A 12,355-nucleotide genomic window follows, 5' to 3' on the forward strand; every position below is an offset into this window, starting at 1 on the left:
CCACTGGCAGCTCATTCCATACATTTACCACCCTCTTCATGAAAAAGATGCTCCTTAGGTCTCTTTTATATCTTTCCACTCTCACCTTAAGCCTATGCCCTCTAGTTCTGGACTCCTTGACCCCAGGGAAAAGACTTTATCTATTTATCCTATCCATGCCCCTCATGATTTCATAAACCTCTATAAGATCACCCCTCAGCCCCTGATGCTTCAGAGAAAACAGCCCTAGCCTATTCAACCACTCCCTATAGCTTAAATCCTCCAACCCTGGCAACATCCTTGTAAATCTTTTCTGAACTGTTTCAAGTCCCCCAACCTCTTGGGGTGGCATGGTGGCTCAGTGATTAGCACTGCTGCCTCACAGCACCAGGGTCCCAGGTTCGATTCCAGATTCTGGCGATTGACTGTGTGGAGTTTGCACATTCTCCCCGTGTCTGCGTGGGTTTCCTCCAGGTGCTTCGGTTTTCTCCCGCGTCTAAAGACATGCAGGTCAGGTGAATTGGCCATGCTAAATTGCCCATAGTGTTAGGTGCATTAATCAGAAGGAAATGGGTCTGGGTGGGTTACTCTTCGGAGGGTCGGTGTGGACTGATTGGGCCGAAGGGTCTGTTTCTGTACTGTAGGGAATCTAATCTAATCTTTCCAATAGGAAGGAGACCAGAATTGCACGCAATATTCAAACAGTGGCCTAACCAATGTCCTGTACAGCCGCAACATGACCTCCCAACTCCTGTACTCAATACTCTGACCAATAAAGGAAAGCATACCAAACGCCTTCTTCACTATCCTATCTGCCTGCAATTCAATTTTCAAGGAGCTATGAACCTGCACTCCAAAGTCTCTTTGTTCAGCAACACCCCCTAGGACCTTACCATTAAGTATATATGTCCTGTTAAGATTTGCTTTCCCAAAATGCAGCATCTCACATTGATATAAATCAAACTCCATCTGCCACTTCTCATTGGCCCATCTGATCAAGATCCTTTGTAATCTGAAATAACCTTCTATGCTGTCCACGACACCTCCAAGTTTGGTGTCACCTGCAAATTTACTAACTATACTTCTTATGCTCACACCCAAATCATTTTTATAAATTATGAAAAGTAGTGGACCCAGCACCAACCCTTGTGGCACTCCACTGGTTACGGGCCTCCAGTCTGAAAAACAACCCTCCACCACTACCCTCTGTCTTCTACCTTTGAGCCCATATTTCATGACATCTAACCTTGCTAACCAGTCTCCCATGGGGTACCTTGTCAAATGCCTTACTGAAGTCCATATAGATCACACCTACCATGCTGCCCTCATCAATCCTCTTTGTTACTTCTTCAAAAAACTCAATCAAGTTTGTGAGATGTGATTTCCAACGCACAAAGCCATGTTGACTACCCCTAATCAGTCCTTGCCTTTCCAAATTCATGTAAATCCTGTCCCTCAGGATTCCCTCCAACAACTTGCCCACTACCCAGGTCAGGCTTACTGGTGTATAGTTCCTGGCTTGTCCTTACCACCTTTCTTAAACAGTGGCACCACGTTAGCCAACCTCCAGCAGATTTATAAACCAAATAGTTTAAACAGCGCTTCTTTGAGAAACTTGACACCATCAGTTAATTAACGTTTTGGGCATAAGCCTTTCTTCAGGAAATCCTGTTGCAGGGCTTATGCCTGAAATGTCGATTCTCCTGCTCCTTGGATGCTGCTTGACCTGTTGTGTTTTTCCAGCACCACACTCTCAACTCTGATCTCCAGCATCTGCAGTGCTCACTTTCTCCTACCATCAAGTAATTGTCCAGTCAAACATGTTTTTAGTACTTGGATGAGCTGTCCACGTGTTTTCTTCATTATGTACAGTTACTAATATCTCGAGCCATTCTATTTCTGGAATTTGAGCAAATGTTTCCTCAAATTCAACATAAGCAAGATTGAAGCCATTGCCTCTGGTCTCTGCAATAGATTACAAACATTAACTACAATCCTCTCCCTCGCAACTGTTTGAGGCTGAAGAAGAACTGGTCACAGAATTTGTGTCATTTTTAACAGCAAGATGCACTACTGACTGCAAGTCTGTGTCATCTTTAAGGCCCAAAGTTCCATCTCTGTAATGCTGCTGACAATATTTCTTCTAAACCCAAACTACTGAAAACCTCATTCATGCCTTTTTTATCTTTAAACTTGTCCAGTCCATCACTTTCCTGGTCAAACTCCCATATGCTTTCCTCTGTTAACCTTGATTTCACACATTTCCATTTCCTAATCCACCAGGGAATTGCGCTCTAGGTGGATTAGTTGTGGAAAATGTAGGGTTTTGGCTATAGGATTAGGGGCTGGGTCTGGATGGGACGGACCTTGGAGGGATGGTGCCCCAGACCTGATGAGACAAACAGCTTCTTTCTGCACTCTCAACATTCAATAATCCTAACGGAGCAGTTTGTTTTGCTGGGGATGGATCTAGAGATATGATTTTGAGGGCAGTATCATCTTTAAAAGAACATTTTGATTAAAAGAAATTTTGTACGGTGAAAAAACGCATAGGTGATGGAGAAAGGTTTGCCAGTTGAATACACCAAACTCTATTATTAAACAATTAATTTTGTGGGCATGCACCTATAGCAAAATCATTCACAATTATCAAATAATTATTCCATTTCTCAAAATAATTAGACAGCCAATGTCTTTTATATGAAAGTAGCTTTTGCAATCCCTGTCAGGTAATTTCAGTAGCTTCTACATGAAAACCACCTCACGATGACATTGATGTGACTGAGAATTAATACAGAATTTACACAGCAAATTAAATTGGAATAAATTATGAAAACATAGCCTACAAAGCAGAGGCAGATTAAATGGTGTGTAATCCCACTGCCTCAGTAAATTGACCTTCTTTTCCAGATATCCCGGCGTAGAATGATATCAAAAATGTCAATCAAAATCCTGCTGAAGTTTTTTGAATTGTTTTAAGCAACCTAATCTAAAATCAGGGAAAAACAGATTCTGTCATACAATAATGATTTGGAAACTGTACAGATCAGCAAAAACAAAGAAACAATCAAGAAAACAAAATCTGAATTTTCTTTCCTCTTCTGCTGAAAGCAGTGATTCATGTAACTAACTATCTTCCTGCACCCTTCTCCAATATTGTTCCTGCCCTTAAATTATAACAGATTGTGCTGGAGAACCTCAGCATGTCTGGTGGCATCTGTAGCAAATGAAACAGAGTTATTGTCTGGATTTTTGATGATTTGTTTTTGAGTGCCGTTGTGAGTTGGTACTCCATTGAACATTGTTCACAGGGACTCCATTGTTGCAGAATCTGAGGGAATTGCCTGGGAAATTGAAAATGCTACAAGATAGTTCCCCTTCACCTAGAATCATCTCGAAGTTTCCATTTAAACTGGAGAATAAGTAATTAATTAATCAGGAAAAGTTGGACTGTCAACAACCAAGTCTAACATAGAAACAGAAAATAGAAGTAGGAGTAGACTATTCAACAGTTTAAACTATTAAACTTAACCCACAATGTAGCTCACCCATCCCCCCAAAAAACAGACCCTGCCCTGGCATCCCCCATGCCTCGGAACTGAACCCCTTTCATTCATTCCAGATTCAAATACCTTACTCCCCAAACCTGGCCATCATCCCCAGGATCTGGTATCCCCCAAAATCAGGATCTGCTGCTCCAACTTCGCACCCTGGGACCTGCCGTGCCTTCCTTTTTTCCCTCAGGACTTCCCTTCCCATACACCCATCCAACTTCTCCCTCTCTCTCCCCTCCTTCCTCCTTGCCCAGGCCTGACACCCTCTCTTTCCCTACCAGGATCAGACATCTTGTCCGCACTCCTGGAATCTGATATCCTCCGCCTCAGGAACTGACCCCCTCCTGCACCACCCTCATTATAACCAGCCCAACAGCATCCTCATTCCCACTGGGAAAGATTGCTCCTTTCCAATCCAACCAAACCTAAACACTCCATCCTTCACCTCGCATCCTGACAGCCTACATACCTAGCAGCCTAGTCACCAAACCCCATTCCCACTTGGTATCCTACTTACTTGGCACCTTACTCCTCCTATCCACGTGGCACCTTACCATCTTGACATCCTAAGTTCACATTACATGTACTTAACATTTGACAGCCATTGATAAAGAGACTGTCTGTGATGTTAGACCCTTAAATTTGATTTGTAAAGGGGTGTATTTGCCCTTACCTCAACAGTTCTGCTATATCACAGAAGTGTCAGAATGGAAGCCCTGACTGGAATCTCCTGAAAGTAACATGGAGCTCTTTCATGGCGTAAGAATGGATTTGTGATTACAGATTTCTGCAGCAAATTTGCTATTGTTCGATTGATGTACTTGGTTACGTAAAATGGAAATGAATATCAGAGAGCTCTGTTTCAGAATGATGAAAAAGTGCTGAACCAACAAAGGATAAGAGAAACTCATTAAAAATTGGATAGAAGGAAAGAATTTTAAAGAGACAGAACAATGTGTTAGGCCAGTTAAGGACCAATCTCTTTGACCAGCAACACATTTTCAGCTGTGATCTCCATCATCTGCAGACCTCATTTTTTACTCGAAGATTTTAACCTACTGCGAATCCTCTTACAAGGATGCCTTCCTTGAAGAAGCTCTCTTCCTCCCTCTACAAGGATTTCAGTGAGTCTATCTCCTTCCACCTATCCCACCTCCATCGCCCCTCCCCCAAGTCCCTCCTCCCTACCTTTTATCTTAGCCTGCTTGGCTACTCTCTCTCATTCCTGATGAAGGGCTTATGCTCGAAACGTCGAATTCTCTATTCCTGAGATGCTGCCTGGCCTGCTGTGCTTTGACCAGCAACACATTTTCAGCTGTGATCTCCAGCATCTGCAGACCTCATTTTTTACAGTTAAGGACCAATGTCAACAATGTTAGGACACAGAGAGGAGGATGCGTGGGAGAAGTGGAGAATTCTTCTTGGAGAAGTGGGGCAAGAATCCTATGAGGATGGAGTAAGTTACAAGTTTAAAAGCTTGAAGGAATGAAACCAAGGGAAGATAATTTACAATCAATCTATATTTAAATTAATGCTTCAAAGGAAGAGGAACTTTAGTCACATAGATAAATTAGAGAAGCTGGAGTTGTTTTCCCTAGAGGAGAGATTGAGAGATTTGATAGAGAGATTCAGAATCATCAGAGGTCAGGATAAGGTAGAGAGAAAGACAATGTTCCAGCTGATGGAGGATTGAGAACAAGGGACACAGATTTAAGGAAGGGGGAAAAGTAGGACAACTTGAAAAACTTCTTCAGGCACTGATTCAGTGGAGGCAGAATCAATTGAAACATGCAAGAAGGGATTGAACTCTGAAGAATAAGAAAGTGCAGGGCTTCAGGGAGAAGGTGGGAGAGTGGCACAAAGTAAGTTGTTCCTACAGGGAGCTGGCTCAAAGGTAATGGGTTAAATGGCTTTCCTTTGTGGTGTAACTATTCTGTGATTAGGGGAAGCCATTTGGGACTGAGGTGAAAATGATTCCCTTATTTCAAAGGATTGCATTTCGTTGGGATAAAACATATTAAACCCATTTTGTTGCAGTTTATTTTAGCTATTGGACTTCCCAATGCATTGGCCCAAAGGCCGCTATTAGTTCCAAGGAGGTAAGATGGTGCTTTACAATAAATAATTCATCAGTCTTCAAGTTTTGAAGGTGGAGGGTGTCAAAGAACAAAGAATTGAGAGGAGTAACCTTTGGAATCTGAGACCAATAACCCTAAGCATGAACAACAACGTAGGTTTGACAGAAGGCTCACTGCATGCTACTTGTAAGCTGTGCACAGAAAATCTCACTTGTGAAACACAAAGCTCAAATTCACTCAGTTTAACTCCTTTCATTGGACACTACTGCCTACAGTACTTACAAGCTTGTAAAGATCATTAAGACAGAAGGATATAATTGGAGGAAAATGAGAGAGTCATTTAAAAGTAATGCACAATGACCTAATCTTTTGAAAAATCTGCGCTACTAGTTAACACTATACGATTGACAGCATAAATCAGGGACATGGCTGTGTTCTGCTATATTACCTGACATTTTCCAAGGCACAATATGATTGGTATCAACAAAACCAGAACTGGCAAGATTTAGTCCAGAACCTGGACTTGCCTTTGTACAGGTCAGTACCTCACAACGCATTTACCCACTGAGGCAATAACATTCAACGTAAGACTAGAAGACATAGCAGCAGGTGGCTGAGGTGATATGGCAGAAGGTCTATAGGTGCCAAGATGGTCGGGAATAGGTTAGAAGGTGCATGAAGCATACGTCTGGCAGTTGGTGGAGAGTTGATAAAAGGTGCATGATAAGTACAGTGTAAGTTGGGCAGGGGATAATATGCCCAGAAAAGAAAGCAGGTAAGTGGTAGGAGTTATGATAGGTCAGATAGTTAGGTCAGGTATATGTATTTGGGCATTGAATGTCTGGGGATGCAGTGTTCATGTCTGTTTGGGTTGGTGGAAGTTGAAGAGGGTATTCAGGAAATGGTTTGGGTCAGTGGACATTTAGATATGGAGGGTGTCAGGTCAAATAGAGTGGAGGGGCAGAGTTGGCTGCTTTGGGGTTCATGGAAGAGGCAATTGGAAGTTGTATCAGAGCCAGGGTGTGGAGTCTAACTGAGGCACAGCCAGGTGTGGAAGTGGGTGTGGAAGTGGCCACTGGTTGGGATGGGAGCTGTCCACCCAGTGAGAAATTGGTGTGAGATTTGTAGATTGGAATTGGTGTCAGATTTAGAGAGGGGTGATCATGTCCGCGGGTCTTTGAGATTGCTGTGTTGAGTCCAAAGTGGGGTTAGGGTTGGGTTGAGCTGAAGTTAATAGTTTCAGATGTGTGGGAGGTGTTGGGGTTTCAAGTCAACAAAAAAAAGCACAAAGGCTATAGAATGGCACCAGTAAGTTCTCTGTTTTTCTCTCTTTAATGAAAGACCTAGAGCCTGCAATTCTCATTTCAAAAAGAAACAGCTAAATGTTTCTAAAAGCTCAGTTCTAATGGACCCTGAAGGAAAATACAGCTAAAAAAAATTAATGTGTTTACTACATTAAAAGGCTTACCTGTATCCAGGCCATAGTTGGTTCTGTCATTTGCTTTCTTTAAATCAGCACTAAAATAAATACAGCCTGAAGTGTATCAAAACAATTTATGTGACATGAACACTACAGTTTTTAAAATAAAATTCTGTAGTATCTTGTATCTGGTAAATATCAATGGCCCAGTAGTGGCAGGACAACCAATGTGCACAGATCTCAGTGTAATCACAATTCACAAGATTCAGACCACACACACACAATGGCAGATCTGATCATATGAAAGGTTTCATAGAAGAGAATTCATATCTGACTAATTTATTAAGAGTTTTTTGAGGAAGTCTCAACCAGAGTGGATAGAAGGGAGCTAGTACTTGTGTTGCATTTGGACTTCCGGAAGATGTTCATCAAGGTACCTCAAACAAGGGTAAGTCCTAAGTTAAGAGCCCATGGTGTTGGAGGTAGTACAATCGTTTGGATAGAAAATTGGCTCATGAGCAGGAAACAGCGAGTGGGGATAAAGTGTTCTTTTACAGGTTGGCAACATGTGACCAGTGGGGTTCCACAGGGATCAGTGCTGGGACTTCAGCTGTTTACAACATGTATTAATGACTGTGTGAATATATTGTAGCCAAGTTTGCAGCCGACACAGATATAGGTGGAAAGGAAAGCCGTGAAGGGGTTGCAAGCAGTTCACAGAGAGATTGCAATAAGTTAACTATGTGGCAAATGAAGGATAATATGGGAAAATTTGAAGTTGTTCATTTTGGAACGGGAGAACGAAAGAGCAGAATATTATTTAAGTGGAGAAAAACTGCAGAAAGTTGAAACACATAGGGACTTTGAGGCACTTGAGTATGAAACAGAGAAAGCTAACACATGGGTGCAGCAGATAATTAGAGAGTCTAATGGAATGTTAGCCCTTATGTCAAGGGATTTGGTGTATAACAGAGGGAAATCTTATTGCAACAGAATGAGTTGCTGGTGAGATTACTGTGAGAATTTTATTGAAGGGAAGATATTATTTCATTGGAGAAAGATCAGAGAAATTTCACTAGGATTATCCTTGGTATGAAGATGTGTTCTATAAGCAAAAGGTAAACAGATTGGGGCTCTATATGTTGGAACTTAGAAAAAGCAAAGGTGGTCTCATTAAAACATATAGGATGCTTAAGGGACTAGACAGGGTCAGTGCTGAGAGGATGTTTCCCCTCATGGGAGAATCTAGGACCAGAGGGCAGAGTCTCAGAATAAAGTGGTGTCAATTTAAGACTGAGATAAGGAAGGATTTCTTCTCTCAGAAGGTTCAGATTCTTTGGAACTCCATGTCACAGAGAGCTGTGGGGTTAGAATCTGTGTGCACATTTAAAGATCAGGTAGATTCATGATCAATAGGGCAATCAAGAGTTATCGGGAAAATGCAGGAAAGTAGAAGTGATGAATGTCCGATCAGCTTGATCCTGTGCAATGGTGGAACAGGCTTAAAGGACTGAGTGGGCTGAAGGGACTCCTGTTCTTATTTTGTATAACCTTATGTGACACAATCCAATTAGTCAATGATTTCCAAATATGTAAATTTGAAGTGAGATTGAAGCAAGATACCAGGATGATTGCATCTGACATATTGAGCAGCTTTCCTAAACCACACAAAGACCAAGATATTCCTCTTTAACTACATTGATGCTTTAGACTATAAAGTTGAATATGTTCTCAATCTTGATCTGTACATTTAGGCCACAGCCAGTTTGAACAGTTGCAATTGGAACCTGCTAAAGAAAAACAATACAAGAATTGTCAAATATTAATGTTCGGAGATAGCCTGACAGTATTAAAGTCATAACTGAGAAGATTTGTTTATTTTGGCTATACAGTAACAAACCTGGTATATCACAGCAAGAAACTTTTAAGGGCAAACAAGTCCTACTACTAAAAACATTATCAAAATACAGTGTCCATGTTGCACTAGTGACACTTGGCTACTAAATGCTGGTCCACGACCATCAATGAACCAATGTGGACTATAAAATCCAGGTAAAAGTGTTTCTGCATAACTTGCCTTAGATCTGTTGACAGTAAAAGAAAATAATATGCAATGCAATCTAATACATAAATCTGAGTCTTTCTTTTATCATGGCCTGATATAGTGGTGCAGTGTAAATTGCAACATTTCTCTCAGTATAAATATACATATGCTACGTAACGTTTTAAGACTCATTGTGGAGTCAAACAGTAACTCTGATTATAAATGCATAGGGGTACCTTAAGAACATTTAAAATTCATCAGCATGTTGACTGCTGCTATCACAGATCTCAAGTTAAACTGACAGTGTTCAACTGAACCTTCACTGAACAGTCTTGTATCACTGCACAATACCAATTAAGCCAAGTGAAACAGATAGTTAGAGACTGAATGTAAAGTACAAAGACGCTGTTTGGCATACTTTGAGTATTTACGCTCTACTGATTGCTGAATGAGAGAAGACTTGATATAGGTCTTTAAAATTTTGAATAATTTGTTTCTGTATAGTAGAGAAGTGGGGTGAAATTAGTTTTGGACAGCCGCACAAAATATCTGATACCTAATGGTTTACCTGCTTTACTTTTCCATTGAGTTTATCAGGATGAAAGTCCAATATCCTTCAAAATTTAAGATCAGTGGAGATCACAGGCATGTATTGTTTGATACCAATTTTTTTAAAATAAAAAAAACACAAAGAATAAATGAGGAATTATATAATTTGAAACATATTTTTTAAATGCCTCTGAATTGTACAAAGGTAATCTTGTGACACTGTGGAGAGTGTCCCTATTGCTCGGTCAGAATCTTCTAGGTTCAAATCCCACCCCTTGATTTGATGACCATGGAAGGTGCATTCATAATGTGGTTAAACAAACTGATTATCACAACAGGTCCTCTACTTTTTGTCATTTACATAAATGATTTGGATGTGAGCATAAGAGATACAGTTAGTAAGTTTGCAGATGACACCAAAATTGGAGATGTAGTGGACAGCGAAGATGGTTACCTCAGATTACAACAGGATCTGGACCAGATGGGCTGTGAGATGCTGCATTTTGGGAAATCAAATTTTAGCAGGACTTATACACTTAATGTGTAGGTTCATAGCTCCTTGAAAGTGTAGTCGCAGGTAGATAGGATAGCAAAGAAGGCGTTTGGTATGCTTTCCTTTATTGGTCAGAGTATTGAGTACAGGAGTTGGGATGTCATGTTGCGGCTGTGCTGAACATTGGTTAGGCCAATGTTGGAATATTGTGTGCAATTCTGGTCTCGTTCCTATCGGACTGATGTTGTGAAACTTGAAAGGATTCAGAAAAGATTTACAAGGGTGTTGCCAGGATTGGAGGATTTGAGCTATGGAGAGAGGCTGAACAGGCTGGGGCTGTTTTCCCTGGAGCGTCGGAGGCTGAAGGGTGACCTTATAGAGGTTTACAAAATTATGAGGGGTATGGATAAGATAAATAGGTAAAGTCTTTTCCCTGGGGTCAGGGATCCAGAACTAGAGGGCATAGCTTTAAGGTGAGAGGGGAAAGATATAAATGAGACCTAAGGGGCAGCTTTTTCACGCAGAGGATGGTACGTGTATGGAATGAGCTGCCAGAGGATGTGGGTGGAGGCTGGTACAATTGCAACATTTAAGAGGCATTTGGATGGGTATATGAATAGGAAGGGTTTGGAGGGATATGGACCAGGTGCTGGCAGGTGGGACTAGATTGGGTTGCAACATCTGGTCGGCATGGACGGGTTGGAATGAAGAGACTGTTTCCATGCTATACATCTCTAAGACTCTATAAATAAAAATATTTGCAGAGGCACAGCAGATCTGATAGCATCAGTGGAGAGAAAAGAGTGTTAGTGTTTTAAGTCTGGAGACTCTTTCTCAGTTCTGATGCTGCCAGGCCTGCTGAGTTTCTGCAGATGTTTCTGTTCTTATCTCAAATCTCCAGCATTCACAGTTGTAGAGTTATGGAGTCATAGAAACATACAGCATGGAAACGGACTCTTCATTCCAACTTTTCCATGCCAACCAGATATCCTAAATTAATCTGGTCCCATTTGCCAACGTTTGGCCCAAATCCCTCTAAATTCTTTGCATTCATACACCCATCCAGATGCCTTTTAAATGTTGTAATTGTACTAGCCTCCACCACTTCTGGCAGTTAATTCCATACATGCAGCACCATCTGCATGAAAACAAATGCCCCTTATGTCTCTTTTAAATCTTCCCCTCTCAAATTAAATCTATACCCTCTAGTTTTGGTCTCCCATAGCCTGGGGAAAAGACCTGCACTATTCATGTCCCTCATGGTTTTATAAACCTCTTATAAGATCTCCCCTCAGCTTTTGAGGCTCCAGGGAAAATAACCCCAGCCTATTCAATCTCTCCCTGTAGCTCAAACTCTTCAACCCTGGGAACACCCTTGTAAATCTTTTCTGAACCCTTTCAAGTTTAATAACATCTTTCTGACAGCAAGGAGACCAGAATTCAATGCAGTATTCCAATAGTGGCCTAACTAATGTCCTTTACAGCCGCAACATGACATTCTAATTCATATATTCAATGCACTGACAAATAAAGGCAAGTGTACCAAACTCCCTCTTCGCTATCCTGCCTAGATGCAACTCCACATTCAAGGAACTATGAACCTGCACTTCAAGGTCTGCTTGTTTGACAGCACTCCCCAGGACCTTACCATTAAGTATATAAGTCCTGCCCTGATTTGCCTTTCCAAAATGTAGCATCTCACATGCAGAAGGCTGGTAAGAGTGGGAGACTCCCCTGGGAGATCAGGAGAAAGTGAGGAACTGCAGATGATGGAAAGTCAGAATCAAAAAGTGTGGTACTGGAAAAACACAGCAGGCCAGGCAGCATCCAAGGCACAGGAAAGTTGATATTTCAGGCATAATCCCTTCCTGAAGCCTAGCCTGACTTGCTGTGCTTATCCAGCACCACACTTTTTGACTCCCCTGGGAGAACAGCTTGCAGAAGATAATGGTAAATCAGTTGGCAGTGCTTCACCCACAATTATGGTTCAATCCATTGGAATTCCACAGCCCAACACTCAGAAACACTGGAGGAAAGATAGGTAGACAGATTATAAAGTAAAGGGAAGAATCAAGAAGAGAGAGAGTTGCAATGCTTTGAAGCATTGGAAAACATTGAATTTTAAAGGAAATGTACAACCAACGCTAATGTTGCTATCAGGAATTTTCAAACACTTTTGGGTAGTTCAACATTTAAACAATTGTGTCAAGTCCAAGAAAGGAATTAAAGGCCCAGATT

The sequence above is a fragment of the Hemiscyllium ocellatum genome, chromosome 1 (genome assembly GCF_020745735.1).
Source record: "Hemiscyllium ocellatum isolate sHemOce1 chromosome 1, sHemOce1.pat.X.cur, whole genome shotgun sequence".
Classification (NCBI taxonomy): domain Eukaryota; kingdom Metazoa; phylum Chordata; class Chondrichthyes; order Orectolobiformes; family Hemiscylliidae; genus Hemiscyllium; species Hemiscyllium ocellatum.